Consider the following 14449-nt stretch of genomic DNA (forward strand, 5'->3'; position numbering starts at 1 on the left):
GGGGCCCTGCCTCCTGTGGACATCCACCTGCTCCGGCGTGGGGTCCTCCACAGGCTGCAGGTGGATACCTGCTCCACCGTTAACCTCCATGGGCTACAGGGGACAGCCTGCCTCACCACGGTCTTCACCACAGGCTGCAGGGGAATCTCTGCTCTGGCGCCTGGAGCACCTCCTCCCCCTCCTTCTTCACTGACCTTGGTGTCTGCAGGGTTGCTGCTCTCACATATTCTCACTCCTCTCTCCAGCTGAAGTTGCTGTTGCGCCGCAACTTCTTCCCCTTAAATATGTTATCCCAGAGGCACTACCACCGTCGCTGATGGGCTTGGCCTTGGACAGCGGAGGGTCCGTCTTGGAGCCAGCTGGCACTGGCTCCATCGGACATAGAGGAAGCTTCTAGCAGCTTTTCACAGAAGCCACCCCTGTAGCGCCCCCCTGCTACCAAAACCTTGCCAAGCAAACCCAATACAAATTTGTAGGGAGTCCCTGGGCTTAGCTACAGACGCTTGCATTGCAAGAGTCAGATATTGTTTCAAATGACTTTTAATTCAGTATCTTTCAGAATCAGCTAGAAATGAAATTCGTACACTGTTGGATGGAAGAGTTGTTGGCAAGGGCTTAGATGAAGAAAGCATTTTGATTTTGTGAACAGCAAGACCAAAATCTGTGGGGGATGGACTAGGTACAGAGGACACATTTCTCTCCAGAGACTGTGCCAGGCTACCAAACAAGATTCTGAGTGCTAGCTCTTGGCTTGGCTTTGCTTTTCTTTCCCCTCCCATTTTCTTTCCTGGAATGGTAGCAGCGTAGCTTAAAAAGTCCACAATTTTCCACCCTAATCTTTGCCACAGTGTCTCAGACACTCGATGGGAAGAGTCTCACAATTACTCAGTGTTTTGCAATGTTAAAATGTCACAAGGTTTCAAGTATTTTTGATGCGGGAACATCTACAAAACTGCAGGACTCAACCAGGACAGAAAAGAGAACAGCCTTGCAATGCCTTACGCTGTTTCTTGAGCGTTGGCTGTCTTAATGGGGTCAGCGGTGACATTTGTCTTGAAAGCCGTCCAGTAAGTAGGGAAGTTCTCACACAGCCTTCCTCACAGATGGTGAGACCTGCCAGCAGTTTTACGACTCGGCAGTGAATGGCTCTGCAGCTGTACGGGCATACCTGCTGGAAGGCTGCCCGAATGATACAGCCAACACGTGCGTCAAAAAACCCTGGCGCCGCTGGTGTGTTCCTTTGTTTAATCTTCCTCCAGCAAACAAAAAGTGACTTGGCTTCAAAACAATGGGAGGGACGGAGAAAAATAAGGGGAGAGGGTGCTACTGAAAGATTTAGTTAAAGTCTATTCTTCTCTGGTATTTCTTAGAGTAGGGGTCAATGGTTTAAGTACAACAGGCTTGATTCACTGCCTGGATGAAGCAGATGGGGCAGACTGCCAGGCAGCGGCTTCCAAATAAAAGCTGCGGAGGGCAGCTTTAACTTCTCTCGCAAACCAAAGGGCCATTATTATAGCGAGAAAGTGGGACCTGACCCTACTCAGCCTTCACTTCCATCTGCTCCAGAGAATCCTTCGTACAGCAGTATGGGTCAGAAGGGCCACCTGAACCAGCCCTCTCCTCCTCCGCCAGCGGCCTAGAGATCCAGTACAGGAATTTGCAGACAGTCTTCCCGCACAGGGGAGTACAGCGATTGCCTAAGACCATCCAGCCCCAGCGTGTTGTCTTATACTCTCACCTGGAGCCCACATTATACTGCAAGATGAGGTGCTGCACCAGCAAATCACAAAACATGTTCTTGCTTAAAAGCGGAGACAGTCTAAGCATGAAACTAGAGACATGAGTGGGAACACGGACATTGATGGGGAAACACAAAGAAAGAGTGAGCTGACGTTCAGCGTCGTGGTCAGGAGCCAGCTGCCTGATTGTTGTTGTGTGTGTTGCAGGCATCATGATGCTTTCAGAGCAGGGAATGAGGTAAGATTACAGACATCTGCTGGGAGTTCCTCCCAAGAGAAAGCTTGAGTGAAAGGGTAAAAGTGCTTATTTGGAAGTGTGGTAAGTGGGCAGTAACTGTGGTTTCATGGGACAGTTAGATGCAAGAGTCAAAATAATGGCAGTGCTGATAGGTCAAGTAGGAATAGATAGTGAAGATCCAGGAAAATGGAAACAAGCAGTTTATATCACTCGCAATACAGGAACCAAGATGGGAACCAGAAGAGAGAATCAAAAAGGTACAGTCAAGCTACAGCCTAAAAGAATTATTTTTTCAGTAGAAGTCAAAATATATTTCAGTGGCACTCAGCTTTCCATGATTTGACTGTGATGCTCGCACATCTGTTATCCAAGACTCCTTTCCCTTCTTAAACCTGGAACAGACCCTAAGAAATCCCTCAGTGACCTGATAGAGGAGTACCTGGAATTAACACACAAAGACAGCTACTTCTTATTCAAGTTTTTAGCATTAGTGGTCTCTAAGCATGACCATTAGTCTACAGAGGAGTCTATGTTGTGTACCCTTTCTAGATTTTTAGAGACCCTGACTTTGAGCCACTAGCACCCGTGTTGCTTCCCAAGCTTTTCCACAGCTTGAGTTATGAATATGCATAGCCATAACAACATGCAGATCTGATGAAAGGGTATTGTACAGATTCCTGTCCCATGTATGAAAAAGTGTGAATACATTTTTCCATGTCTCTTTGGGCACATATATTATTAGACAGATAGACTGACAAATAGATAAAAATAAATCAATCCACATATAGTATGTCCAGAATATTCCACTGTCAGTAAAGTTATCTGTATTCCCATAATAACATTTATTGTTTTATTCGCTGACTCATAACTTTTCCAGTTCTTTCACACCAACATCTTTGTTTCTCGAGTCTCTGAACAAGCACAGCGTAACTGCCTTTCCTATGTCCAACATCTACCACTGCCTTTGCTTTTAGCCATGAAGCTTCCTAGACACCAAAACAAAGCATTCTTCTGCACATGCTCGAGAGCTTTGCTCTCATACATCACAAGGTAGGCAGTTAGTTCCCACAAAGTTCAGTGCTTTACTAATCCAGAAGAAAACTACACTTGCCCAAGTCCAAAGGGATTCTAATTTGGGACTCCTTTTTTCCATGGGAGTTATGTATGGACCAGACTATAGATATTCAGCCACAATGTAGAAAAAAGTGCAACCAACATATACAGGGCCAGGAGAAGAGAACAATGATGGAGGAGTCTGATTCTGTGGCCCAGGGACACGAGAGATCCCATGACCGGGTAAAGGCGTCGTTTCTGTCTTCCGCCCTGCCCCTGCACCTTATCATCAGTGTGCAATTCTTCAGTTATCCCTGGATGGCTGTGATGAAACCTTGACTATTTGGACTTCAACTGACTTTGAAAAACTGCGTCAGAATGCACGTGTGACAGATAATAAGCCGTAACTATAAAAGCAATAAAAAACATAGAAGGTGCTAGTTGTGCAATATAGTCCCATTAACATATCACACCAGAAATCTTAATTTTGGAATTTCCTGGGGTAATTTTAACCATACAGTCTTCACATTACATTAAAAGTCCTCTTTGTATAACACCCAGGGTGGGGTCAGCAAGTGTAGCAGGAATTGAAACGTGGGCTTCTAGGCTTAGTGACTTTAACCTCTGCTGCCTGACCTTACTGATGCCAGTCAGGAGAGACACAGAGTGCCAGCGTGGATTACGATAGCATAGTCTTTCATTGTCTGCTACTCACACCCTTATTTTCACAGCAGAAAAGGAAGATCAACAGGCCTGAAGGAAATTGGATGTAAGTTCCTGGACTCAAAATAAAATAAGATGACTTATTTTGAGTATTAAGACATATATGCATACATGGGGGTTGGGAGTGAGGAAAAGAAAAATACTCAGCATGGGTGTTAAGGAGAGAAAAACAGTGTCTGCTTTGACGGTTAGTATTTGGTGCCCTCTTCTGCACCCATCCATATTTTTAAAGTTCTTTAGAATCAGGAGAAGAGCATCTGTCTGTCGTCCATTTCTACATCGCAGTGCTTTGCTGCTAGGGGCAAGGGGTCATCCTAGCAGATGTCAGCCATCGTGGTGATGGGAAAAGTAGAATCTTTTTTTAGGTGAGAGGAATGAGTTTGTTAATAGAGAATAAAAGGCTGTGAATAGAAATTAAAAAATATTTAACTGAGATTTCATTTATGACATCTAAATTATTATATTAATAAAAGTAGATTGTATTTTGATTGCGACTGAATAAGAAACATACCATGTATATAAGGTATATAATCAGTTTAATCACATGCTGATCCCAGGACAATCTCATCCCAACATTTTATGAAATTACAAATAACATATAGTGCACACAATTCTTCATAGTAATTTAAATGTCACTTTGCTAAATGAACTTGAAGACAGATTTGCACTTCTTGAATGCAGAATCATTCCAATATTAATTTCTATTTTTTCCATTACTGAAAGATAATTTTATGCTAGAATTTCAAATACTTAAATCCAAAAGGTTCACTAATTCTGCTCTCAGCTTTTGAGTTTCAGCAGTACCAAATTAAATTGGAAAGCTTGCTAACTACCTTTATCTTTCTACCTTGAACTTCACTTTATCCGGAGATGCACAAAGCATTGCAAACGTATTACAGCAGTTCTCTACCAGTCTGCCACAGCCTGGGCAGCTCTTGTTTCCTGCAGGATTATTTATTTATTTTGAAGAAGGATGATATAGAGGATATGATTGTGCCAGCTCACAGCTCCTTCACTGAGAACCAAAGAGAGCAATATCTAAATCATAGATGTTGTTATGAACATGACAAGCCTCAGGTTCCTGTACAGCAGGCCACCTGAGCCCCTGACCCAGGGCAGGGCTGCTCAGAAACATCATCTGAGCAAGGAGCAGAAGACTGAGGTCTGGTTCTACCCTCCCAGGTATGTCTCTGTTCCTGTTTATTGCTGGTTGACTTCATGAGAAGAAATCCATCTGACATTTTAAGATTCACTTTCTTGGATACATAGGTTTGAGCAGCTGCTGCTAACCTCCCCTACAGTTTTGAAGCCAGTTTGTTTTCAGTCAAGCTAAACCTTAGAGCCAAAACTGTCAAACTTGGGTGACTACATTCCACATAGAGACATGAAAGCAATTGGCCAGATTTTTGAGGATGAAAAACATTCAGAGATTGCATCAACTCAGCACCTCCAGAACTCAGGCCATGCATTTAAGTGAGCAAATATGCATTTAGATTCCTAAACACAGATTCCTGTTTGGAGAGGCTGGCTAGTATTTTTGATTTCCTTCAACAATGAACTGCCATGCTTACTAACCTGTCCTGCGAACTGTTACCTTCTTTCCCTTGTTTTAACTTTGGGGGAGGGAAAATACATCTTTAATGTAATTTCTAAATTTAATACATATGTCAGAGGATAGGTAGAATGGGGCATGTCATAGAAGGAGGAAAATATGCAGACTGCCACTCTGAGCAGACACCTGACCTCAAAAGCACGCGCAGACACGGTGCACCCAGGCGAGCTCATCCCGAATCTGACATATTATTGTCACTAAGCAGATCTGAGCAGTACAAGGAGTCTTGCTATACTAGCAGATCTGCATCTCATTGTGCAGGAGTGCAAATCCCAACTGCAGGAGCATCTCTGCAAAGCTAATTTTAGCTTAAATGTTGCCCAAGTTTAACTCGTACGTAGGATCCTAACTTCAGCGTGGTGAAGCCTGTAGCGCTAACTGGCTGGCCCACTAATGGCTGCAGTCGAACAATTGATCTCCCTGTAGCAGGGACATATGTTTGCTCCATGGGAAAACTTCAAGGATATACAGTCCTTCAGTGCCTTCTGCTCATCTAAAAAGGTCAGCCTTTTCTTATAAACAATTAACTGGGGATGTTTTGTTTTGTTTTGTTTTGTTTTGTTTTGCAGCTTACTCCAGTAAAGAAATCGATAGGATGCCCATCCGCAACTCATACAAGCATAGCGTGGACAAAACAAACTCAAGTATTATTTTACAGTGTGGTTGCTTTCATGCAAACAGAGCTAATAGAAACAGAGTAATTCAAGCACGGATAATTCACGTTAACTCTTCACTGAAGACACATCCATCAGTGGTGCACAGGAAGTGATTTTACCCTTGCTTTGTTTTCACTTAGGTCGCTAATTAAGACAAGTTAATCTAAACAAGTTTGAACTGGATTCAAAGTGTCAGCCTCAGAGGTTTTTTTCTAGTTTACATAGATCAAATAAAATTAATTGATGTAAACTTTTGGAACTTTTCTAGTGAGGATAAGATCAAGTGGAGAAGCAAATACGAGCACAGACTGCAAAAACAAGATTCCAGAGCTTACAGCACCTCTTTTTGTGATATCTCACACTTTTATATCATATGACCATCTGTAGCTAAGTGGAGCTGGCCATCCAACAAAAGGACCAGTCAGGTCACTGAAATAGGGAGTTGCCCTTTGCTTGTATTTGGATAACTCTGATGGATAAAACGTTGCTCAACATTATTCAGGAATGACATCAAATGTTTTGCCTCCATACACAAAAAATTGCCATCTAGACTGAGAGGAGGCTTTCAGCATCCTTGGTTTTTTCTCAATACTGCAAAAAACCCTCTCTGAATTCATTATTAAATGAAGGCATTTAAAAATACTAAACCAAAGCTGCACTTTAAGCTCAAACAAGGATGAAGTACCAGTGGAAAGAGGAAGGACGTTTTCCTCCTTTTACTGCCGTACCTACAGTTTTTGAAGGTGATTAACTGTTGTATGCTCTAATATTAAAAGGATTTTTAAAAGGCATTTTATTGGGAGGATTCCTGATTTAAAGAGGTGCTTCAGGAAGTAATCAGCTGTTTTACTATCCTGTTGAGATAGCTATTTCTCTGCCACTGTAAGCTCAAGTAATATTCGTATCTGTATAAGCAATGTTATGGCATACAATCTCAGAAGAAACTGTGTGGAAAGTGGCTTCTAACATTGCATCATCTACATAGTAAAAACATATGCCATTAATAGAATGTACTTACAAAGACAACAAACAAATATCATGGGTAGGCTCCCTAGGAGAAACAGGCTTTATCACTATGCCATCATCATATTCCTCTAACCTAATATAATGAAAATAACTCTGATGAGTCGGTTAAGAACATGATTTCAGAATAAAAACACTTGGGTCTTCTTTTTCAGTGTGACAGTCTATGAACATCGGATCAACTGCTTCAGCCTTTAAACCGCTTGCCTTGTGTCACGCTGCATCAACCAAAATAAGCAGAGAGACTTGCGCTAGAAGTCTCTTCTTTAAAAAGGAGTCGTCTGGCAGGGGGTGAATTTCAGAGTCGTCTCCCCGAGTTTGGAAAGCATTCCCTGTACCAATTGGTTTATCCAGGCTTTTTTTGTTTGAGTCTGTCCTTACAGATTTCAGAAGCTAGTTGTTGCACCAGGCCTGACAACAAGGCTCTGAAAAAGCCCTTTTTAAACTCTAAACATCACCTAATACATCTAGAAGCTAAAAACTCTAGGAATGTCCTCAGTCCAAAGGTCATGAGGAAACCACTCTGACCTGCTACCTGACCTGGCCCAGCATTGATCAAAACACCATTGGTTCCTGATGAGAAACAACTTAATTCATCTCATTCTAAATCTATAGTGTTCTACTTAAATATACCGACGAAAGGATTAAGCCCAAGAGCCAAAGTGTCTAGTAGCCATATCCTGAGAAAATAACTCAGATCTCATTTGAACAGGATGAGCTCTGGAAGTGTGTGCTGCCACCCAGCTCCCCATGGATCAGGGCAAATGTAACCTCACCTAGCGTTAACCACTTCTGCACCTCAAGGGGGACAGTCATGCCCTTCTAAGCCCAGGCCGCCCAGCCTCCAGCGTGAGGAGAACATCTCCCAGCAGAGGCAATACCTGTGTAAAGGGACCCCAGTGTCATCATGAAAGGGAATCTTAAAGTCAGTAGAGGTTTTCTCCTAAATGTGCCCGAAGCCAGGGCATAGAAGACCACACTCCTTGGCCTATGTCTACTTCAGCAGAGGGCAGCAGAGATGCAGGCAGAAGGCAAGGAAGCTCTGGACTGGGATGGAGAAGAAAGGAAAGAAGAGTGCCTGAGGGAACTAGAGAAGGAAGCACTGCTCTCTGCCATGCAGACCACAGGACCGCACTTGGTGGGTTTGGTTCTGCCAGTACTCATCCTCCAGCAGAGCAGCGGGCTTCTTAAACCTCTGCTGCATCTTGGGGCTGAAGCAATGTCAGGTTATGCTGTGGTACCTTGCAACACTGCATGCAGTCCTGACAGAAGGGTTCACCCGAGACCTGCTACGCCATTCTGGAAGCTGCTACTGGCTTCAATGATGCAAGTGATTCTTGGGACACTCTTATTGAGCCAGTTCCTATGAATATATACGAATAAATTAAACAGAGTCAGGGAAAGTTCCTGGGCAGGGGAAGTCCATCAGCTATACTGTAAAACTACACTGTTAGAATAGTTCCTGGCATAGCTTTGGTCTGTGCCAAATAGGACTTTGCCAAGCATTGTTCAAGAATTAGTGCAGCCCTGGCACCACTTCCAGCAGGTGGTTTGGATGTGGCTGCCCTTTGCTGAAGGGTAAGAGCTTTATTAATATAGTCGCAAGCCACTTTGTGACAGTCGGCCTTAGTGCCAGAAGAGGGCCCCTGGATGGTTCACCTATCACAAAACGTAGCCTAAGCGCCTGCCAACTGAAGACATACTCGGCCTCTGCAGAAATTCAGGACCAGATGTGAGATGTAGTTCCCCAAAGGTGTGGAGACACTGAGAGGGTGGATGATGAGCCAGACGACTTCACTCCCGCTCAGAACTCCAGGGCACTCTCTGACATACCTCTGGAGAGCAATACCTCACCCGTGTGTGCTGCTGTTAGCCTGAGTTACATTTGTTGATGAAAGTGAGGTAAGTATTGCTTTCAGTGGCTACTAGAAATGGAAGCATCACGGAGCATGGGATTGTTGCTGTTACAGGCAATATGAAAATGAAAAGGATTATACATCTTCCCACTTGGGTGTTCATTTCCATAGTTGTAATTTTCAGATGAGAGGGTATGTCCTGCTGCAGTCTTAACTTCCAGTAAACACAGATATGGTTGCTAATAAATATATCCTGTGGCCCATAGAAAGTACAAGTCACGTGCCGTACCACTATGCAATAAAGCTCCTGGATTCCTTTTATTTAATTAATCAATGCACAGGGAGATTTTTATTTTAACATCAAGTCACTCCTTAACTACTAGAGCTCACTCCCTGGAGAGAAATATCCCCAATTATCATAATTATCATATAGTTCAGCTTCTGCAAATTTTATATTATGCATTTAACTTTTGGCATCATAAAATGTGAAGTGCAAAGTACACAACTTAACAGTAGCATTACCTACTTCATAGCTTTGCACACTTTTTGTACTTCTAATATGGAATTATGCAAACTCTAGCCATTCTTCTCTGTTAGCAAAGTGAGAGAAAGCATTTGTTTGCTTCAAAGATACTTGCTATAAACCATTCCTCCATTATGGTAACCATTCAAAAACTGTATATTCAATTTTTAGAAAAATTCCCAATGAAATTCCTGAAATCATCATAACAGGTTAGTTTATGAACTCTTCTTTCAGGGCTGACCTGTATAAAAACTTCTCAAACAAAAGCTTTCTGTCTATAGATACATTCATTCAACTTGTCTGACTTTCTTCTCATTTATTTTTAAGAGGTAGGAGTTATCTCTGTTACAGTGGCACTGACATACCAAGACTGCTCCCAGCGATGATAATGTATTAGATGCTTTCCAAGAAAGAATGGTTCCTCTGCAGCTTCTAAGTGGTAGCCTACCTGGCAAATGAGTTATACAAGAAATTCACTTTCTGAATATACTTATTCTCCTGGGTTTTCTTCAGAAGTTTTTCTAGATACTTACTTGAGGAAAGATCAGAATAGACCATCGTTGGAAATTTAAAGATAATCTTGCCACTTGAAACATTGGCTTGCATTTTTTAGTTAAATATAATTAATCTGTATTTTGTAGTTTTGATACTACATGCTTTGAAGCTCTGGTTAAGCAACCTAAGGATGTATTTAAGAAATTGTTTCTGTGCATTTATGAACAAGAGCTTTTATTCTCAGTCTTGTTTATTTAGGTGTTTTGGACACACACTATAACTTCCTTTCTGCCATACGCTTCTGTCTCACCATCATCTGTTTATTTTTACTCCTAAATGTATATTTGGAATTGTCGCTTAAGAGAAAGCCTATTTTGTCAATGTACTTCTCTGTTCTACTTCATTTAGGTCTGTTTCTTTTATTTCTGTATCTTCACCTTCATTTCTTTAAATACTGACTTAGAAATTCTTTAAATCTTAACTAAGAAAAAAGACAGACATCTTTATTGGTTTGTGTTAGAATTACTCATAATGTACTATATATGCCATTGCAATAAAAGAAATTTAAAAAACAGATTTTGATCTAAATCAAGAAAATCTACCATAAATAGGCCATAACAGCTTGTTAGCAGAGAGTGAGAATATTGCTGTGGCACAAAGGTTTCTAGATCTTTCCAAAGACAAGTAAAACAATGAGATAGTGGTATTAAAAGGAAGAATCTTCAGACATGGAATATGGAGGAAGGTTCAAGAATGCGGATTCACTTGGAGCTACGCAAAATATTATCATATTCCAACAGTAAAGTTTTTATAGATTAAAATCATAAGTATAACTGGCAGTCTAAGGAGAAGCTATTTAGAGAAGATGAACCATCGTCTTATAAAATTGGTTTTGATTCTTTGAAAACATTTAGCTTCCGTCTGCTACAAATTATAAAACAAGCACAGAATAGGTACAAAAGAGAGAATATTAATTACTCTTTTTTATTCTTGCCTTTGATTTATGGATATGATCTTATTTGTGTTAACATAAACTAACACTATATATGTTGATGCAAACAGTATATTTTTAAGTAGAAAGAAGATATTTCCCTGCCCACTCCCTTTTATGGCTTCTCTTTCGGGTCAGTTTGTTCAGACATCTTTAGTAGGGTTCAAAGAGGCTTCAAGTTGCCTATATGTAACTTCAAAGTGTAAATCAACTATTTATTGGCAAGCAGCCACAAAAGGTAGTCAGGACTTAACATTTAAGCATTAGTGTGCTCGCCACCCTGACAAAGCACCTGATGACTCTCTGCTGGCCAGGCAGGCATCAGTCACAGGAGGAAAGGCTGACCTCCAGGGCTCCTGAGAATGGTCCCTCAGCATGGTAGAACTGCCATTCTCCATCGCAAGCTGAAAGTCCCTGGCCTGAAAAAATTCCATTAATTGATCCTGGAAATGGATCAGTTAGGACTCGGTTTTGAAATCCCTTCTTGGGGTGAATGGCATTTAATAGTGTGCCATTAAGGGTAACAGCTTTGTTCACCAGGTAAGAAGTTCTTTAAACGAATATGGCAGCAGAATCTTGGCTTTGGCTCAGTTCTAAAAAGAATTTCAAGAGAACAGAAACCCTCCATTTTTGCAAATATATGCAATGACTCTCTGCCTTCATTGACGACATCTGTTTTTCCCAGAGGAGATAACTGTTCTTCAGTTTCTGTTCGCAATTCAGACTCTTCAGATTCAAAAAATGCAGTGCTATTTATGTTCAATTTTGTTATAATCTTCCACTCTACATTTCCGTTAATTTGCTTCATTGACCTTAAACTTGACTTCAGAAGATTCCTAAATTTTTCATTTTTCTGAATACCATATTCCCTACCAGTAACTGCAGTGCAATTACTCAGTGATAGTGACAAGCTGTTCTGTGTATTCTAACAGCTAAAACACATACATTACCATCACCTAGAATTAAACCTCAACTGAGAGATTTACCAAATATTGCAAAGAAGGTTTGAGAATCTGTGAGGGTCCTCTAATATTTGAAAAGAGAAGATTCACTCAGATATGTTGATTCATTTTGCCAGATTTGTTCTACTACTGGAGTGAAGAGCAAAATATTTATCATCTGATTTCCAGCGTGAAGATAAGAAGACGAAGATTTGCTCTCTCTCACAAATTTAAAAAAATTCCAATTTTGTACATCAAATATTTGCGTTAATCTGAGAAAAAATCTGAAGACCAACGTGGTTTGTGAACATTCTCAAAATAATTAGAAGGTGCTTGACTATCATATGCTGGCAGAGTATAAAAACCTATTTCAATAAATAAACAGTTTAAAGTAACAATTAAACTACACATTTGCAGAAAATTTAAAACAGAAAAAGGCAAAACAAATTTTGTTTCCCCAAGCCTGGTCCTCATTGTGAGGCCAACTGTTTGCAGGCTCCAATAAGGTGTTTAAAAATTGACCTGAGCACTATCCTGAGTGTACTTTACAAATAATTCCTTATTTAATTCCCTGTTCTTCAGTGTATTGTCCATTGGATGAAATGGCACTGGGACAAACCCCTCACCAGAAAGGTTTCTTATTTATAAGTAAAGTACACATCTGTATTTCTTAAAACACTCTATCAGCTTGAGTAAGAGATATCATTATAAGATCAAGATGAAGGAATAGCCTGACAAGATAGGAGGGAAAATGTCCGTATCAAGACAAGAATAATAGCCCTATCAAGAAAAGTGGTGGGAAAAGGATAGATCCAGGCATGTAGGGAATATCTCTGCCAGCTATATCTCTCAATCCTTTACTTACTCAAGATATCAAGAGAAAGAACTTCTAATACAGGAACGATAACCAAACGCCTAACCATGAAAGAACTCTTTGAATATTATCCACAGGAGTAAAGTTACTCATTTGTTTGAGCATTTTCAGAATCAGACCTTTCATGACAAATGCATCAAAAAGTAACATTTTTCCCCTGAAGACTGACAACACTGGCAGTTTGTCAGGAAAGCACTTTTAAAAACCAAGTAACCTTTCTTAATTATTCTACTGTTTAGTCCTCACACACACAATGACATTTGACTGTAGTGGGACTGAAATCCTGCTCTTAATGGTTGCTGGTCCCAGAACTGCTAAACACATGGTCATCTTCTGTCCTCCTATTTTAGTAGAATGAAAATCCAAGGAAAATGAGCATGTAAAAGCCATCTAGGCAGGATCTGATCCAGCAGCCATAAGATCAGTGTCATATCTTTGGTAGACTCAGGCAAATCAGATCAGTAAGGTCAAGCCTGTACAGGCAGGATCAGTAAGGTATGGAGCTGTCCCTAAAATATGTGAAAGAATGAAATACCAAATGATGTCATCTATTGTGGACAAGTAAGTTAGACTTGCCTTCGAGTTCTGGTTCAGCACATAGAAATATAGAAGAGAGCCAAAGAGAAAAAATGTCTATCCTATTGATCCCACAAGAGAGTTACACATAGTTGACTCCTCTCTCCTTTTAGTGTTTCAAACTGTAGGTTTTTATTTTGAATAGTATCACATTTTCCCTGACAACTCCACTCTAAAAAAGATGTTTTTCTGAAGGTTCCTTGCATAAAAAAATGTATATTTCTTTCCATATTTGCTCAGAACCTCTATATTCCAACAGAAGCTCTTAATGAAACTCCTGTTTGATTCTCTTTTTTTAATGTATCCAGAAGAGTGGAAAACTAGCAATCACACCCCAGGGGACAGTGAAGTCCACTCCCAAGAGATATTTAGCAAGCTTTTTCATTTTGTTTTGCTTTTATTTAAGTAAATGGAAATAATTTAATGTGATCTGTTTTAATCATATTGTAGATCTAAATACAGATTGACCTTTCCATGTAACTTTATAAATGACTGGGAAGGCTTGGCCAAAGAGACAAAATGTCTGGCATCCTTTAAAATAAGTGGAGCCTACTTACCTCCACAAGGTAAGTAAGGATAATTTGCTGCCAGCCAACCATGTTCAGCTGGATTGTGGCAGCACATTATAAATGACACGACTTGTATCATCAATAAGTAAGTAAATCAGTCAGTTTGTGACTATGCTCACAGAAGTTGGAGATTCCTTCTTTCCTTCCCCTCAAAACCTGCAAACTTTTTCTCCTGTTTCACTCCCATTTTGAAAGAGAACTACCACAATCTGAGAAATACAGTTGCTTGCTGCAGATGTTCAGATTTAGGCTGACATGCAGTATTGGATTCTCACATGTAAGGAGGTGATGATTCAGGCAGTTTCTACTGATACTTATAATAATCTTAATTATGCGTGCTATTTCATGAGTTAGCTCCAGACTGCACCATTTGCCCTTTTAAGTGCTTCTTTGATGGCTGAAGATGGCAGAGCAAGAGATGTCAAAACAGAGACTGCCTTTCCACCTGCAGGTCAGATGGTTGAGAAGAGAAAGCATTCAATAGTGCTTCCTACTCTTCCCCTCACAATTATTTTCTATAGTCGGAACTTGGCCCAAAGTGGTCAATGACTGACAGGTTCTCAAGGCTAGCATAAAACGC

The 14449-nt window shown here is 40.7% G+C and overlaps 1 long non-coding RNA gene across 1 annotated transcript in view; it reads left to right on the top strand.

Moving 5' to 3' along the window:
- The window catches only part of LOC103918834, a 16052-nt gene extending 2085 nt beyond the window's left edge, over window positions 1–13967 (top strand). The window contains exons 2-3 of the long non-coding RNA XR_663716.1: window positions 10163–10166; window positions 13956–13967. This is a non-coding gene — a long non-coding RNA (uncharacterized LOC103918834). The remainder of the gene's footprint in view (window positions 1–10162; window positions 10167–13955) is intronic.
- The last annotated feature ends 482 nt before the right edge of the window (window positions 13968–14449 follow it).

The sequence above is a fragment of the Pygoscelis adeliae genome, unplaced genomic scaffold, assembly GCF_000699105.1.
Source record: "Pygoscelis adeliae isolate BGI_AS28 unplaced genomic scaffold, ASM69910v1 Scaffold156, whole genome shotgun sequence".
Taxonomy (NCBI): domain Eukaryota; kingdom Metazoa; phylum Chordata; class Aves; order Sphenisciformes; family Spheniscidae; genus Pygoscelis; species Pygoscelis adeliae.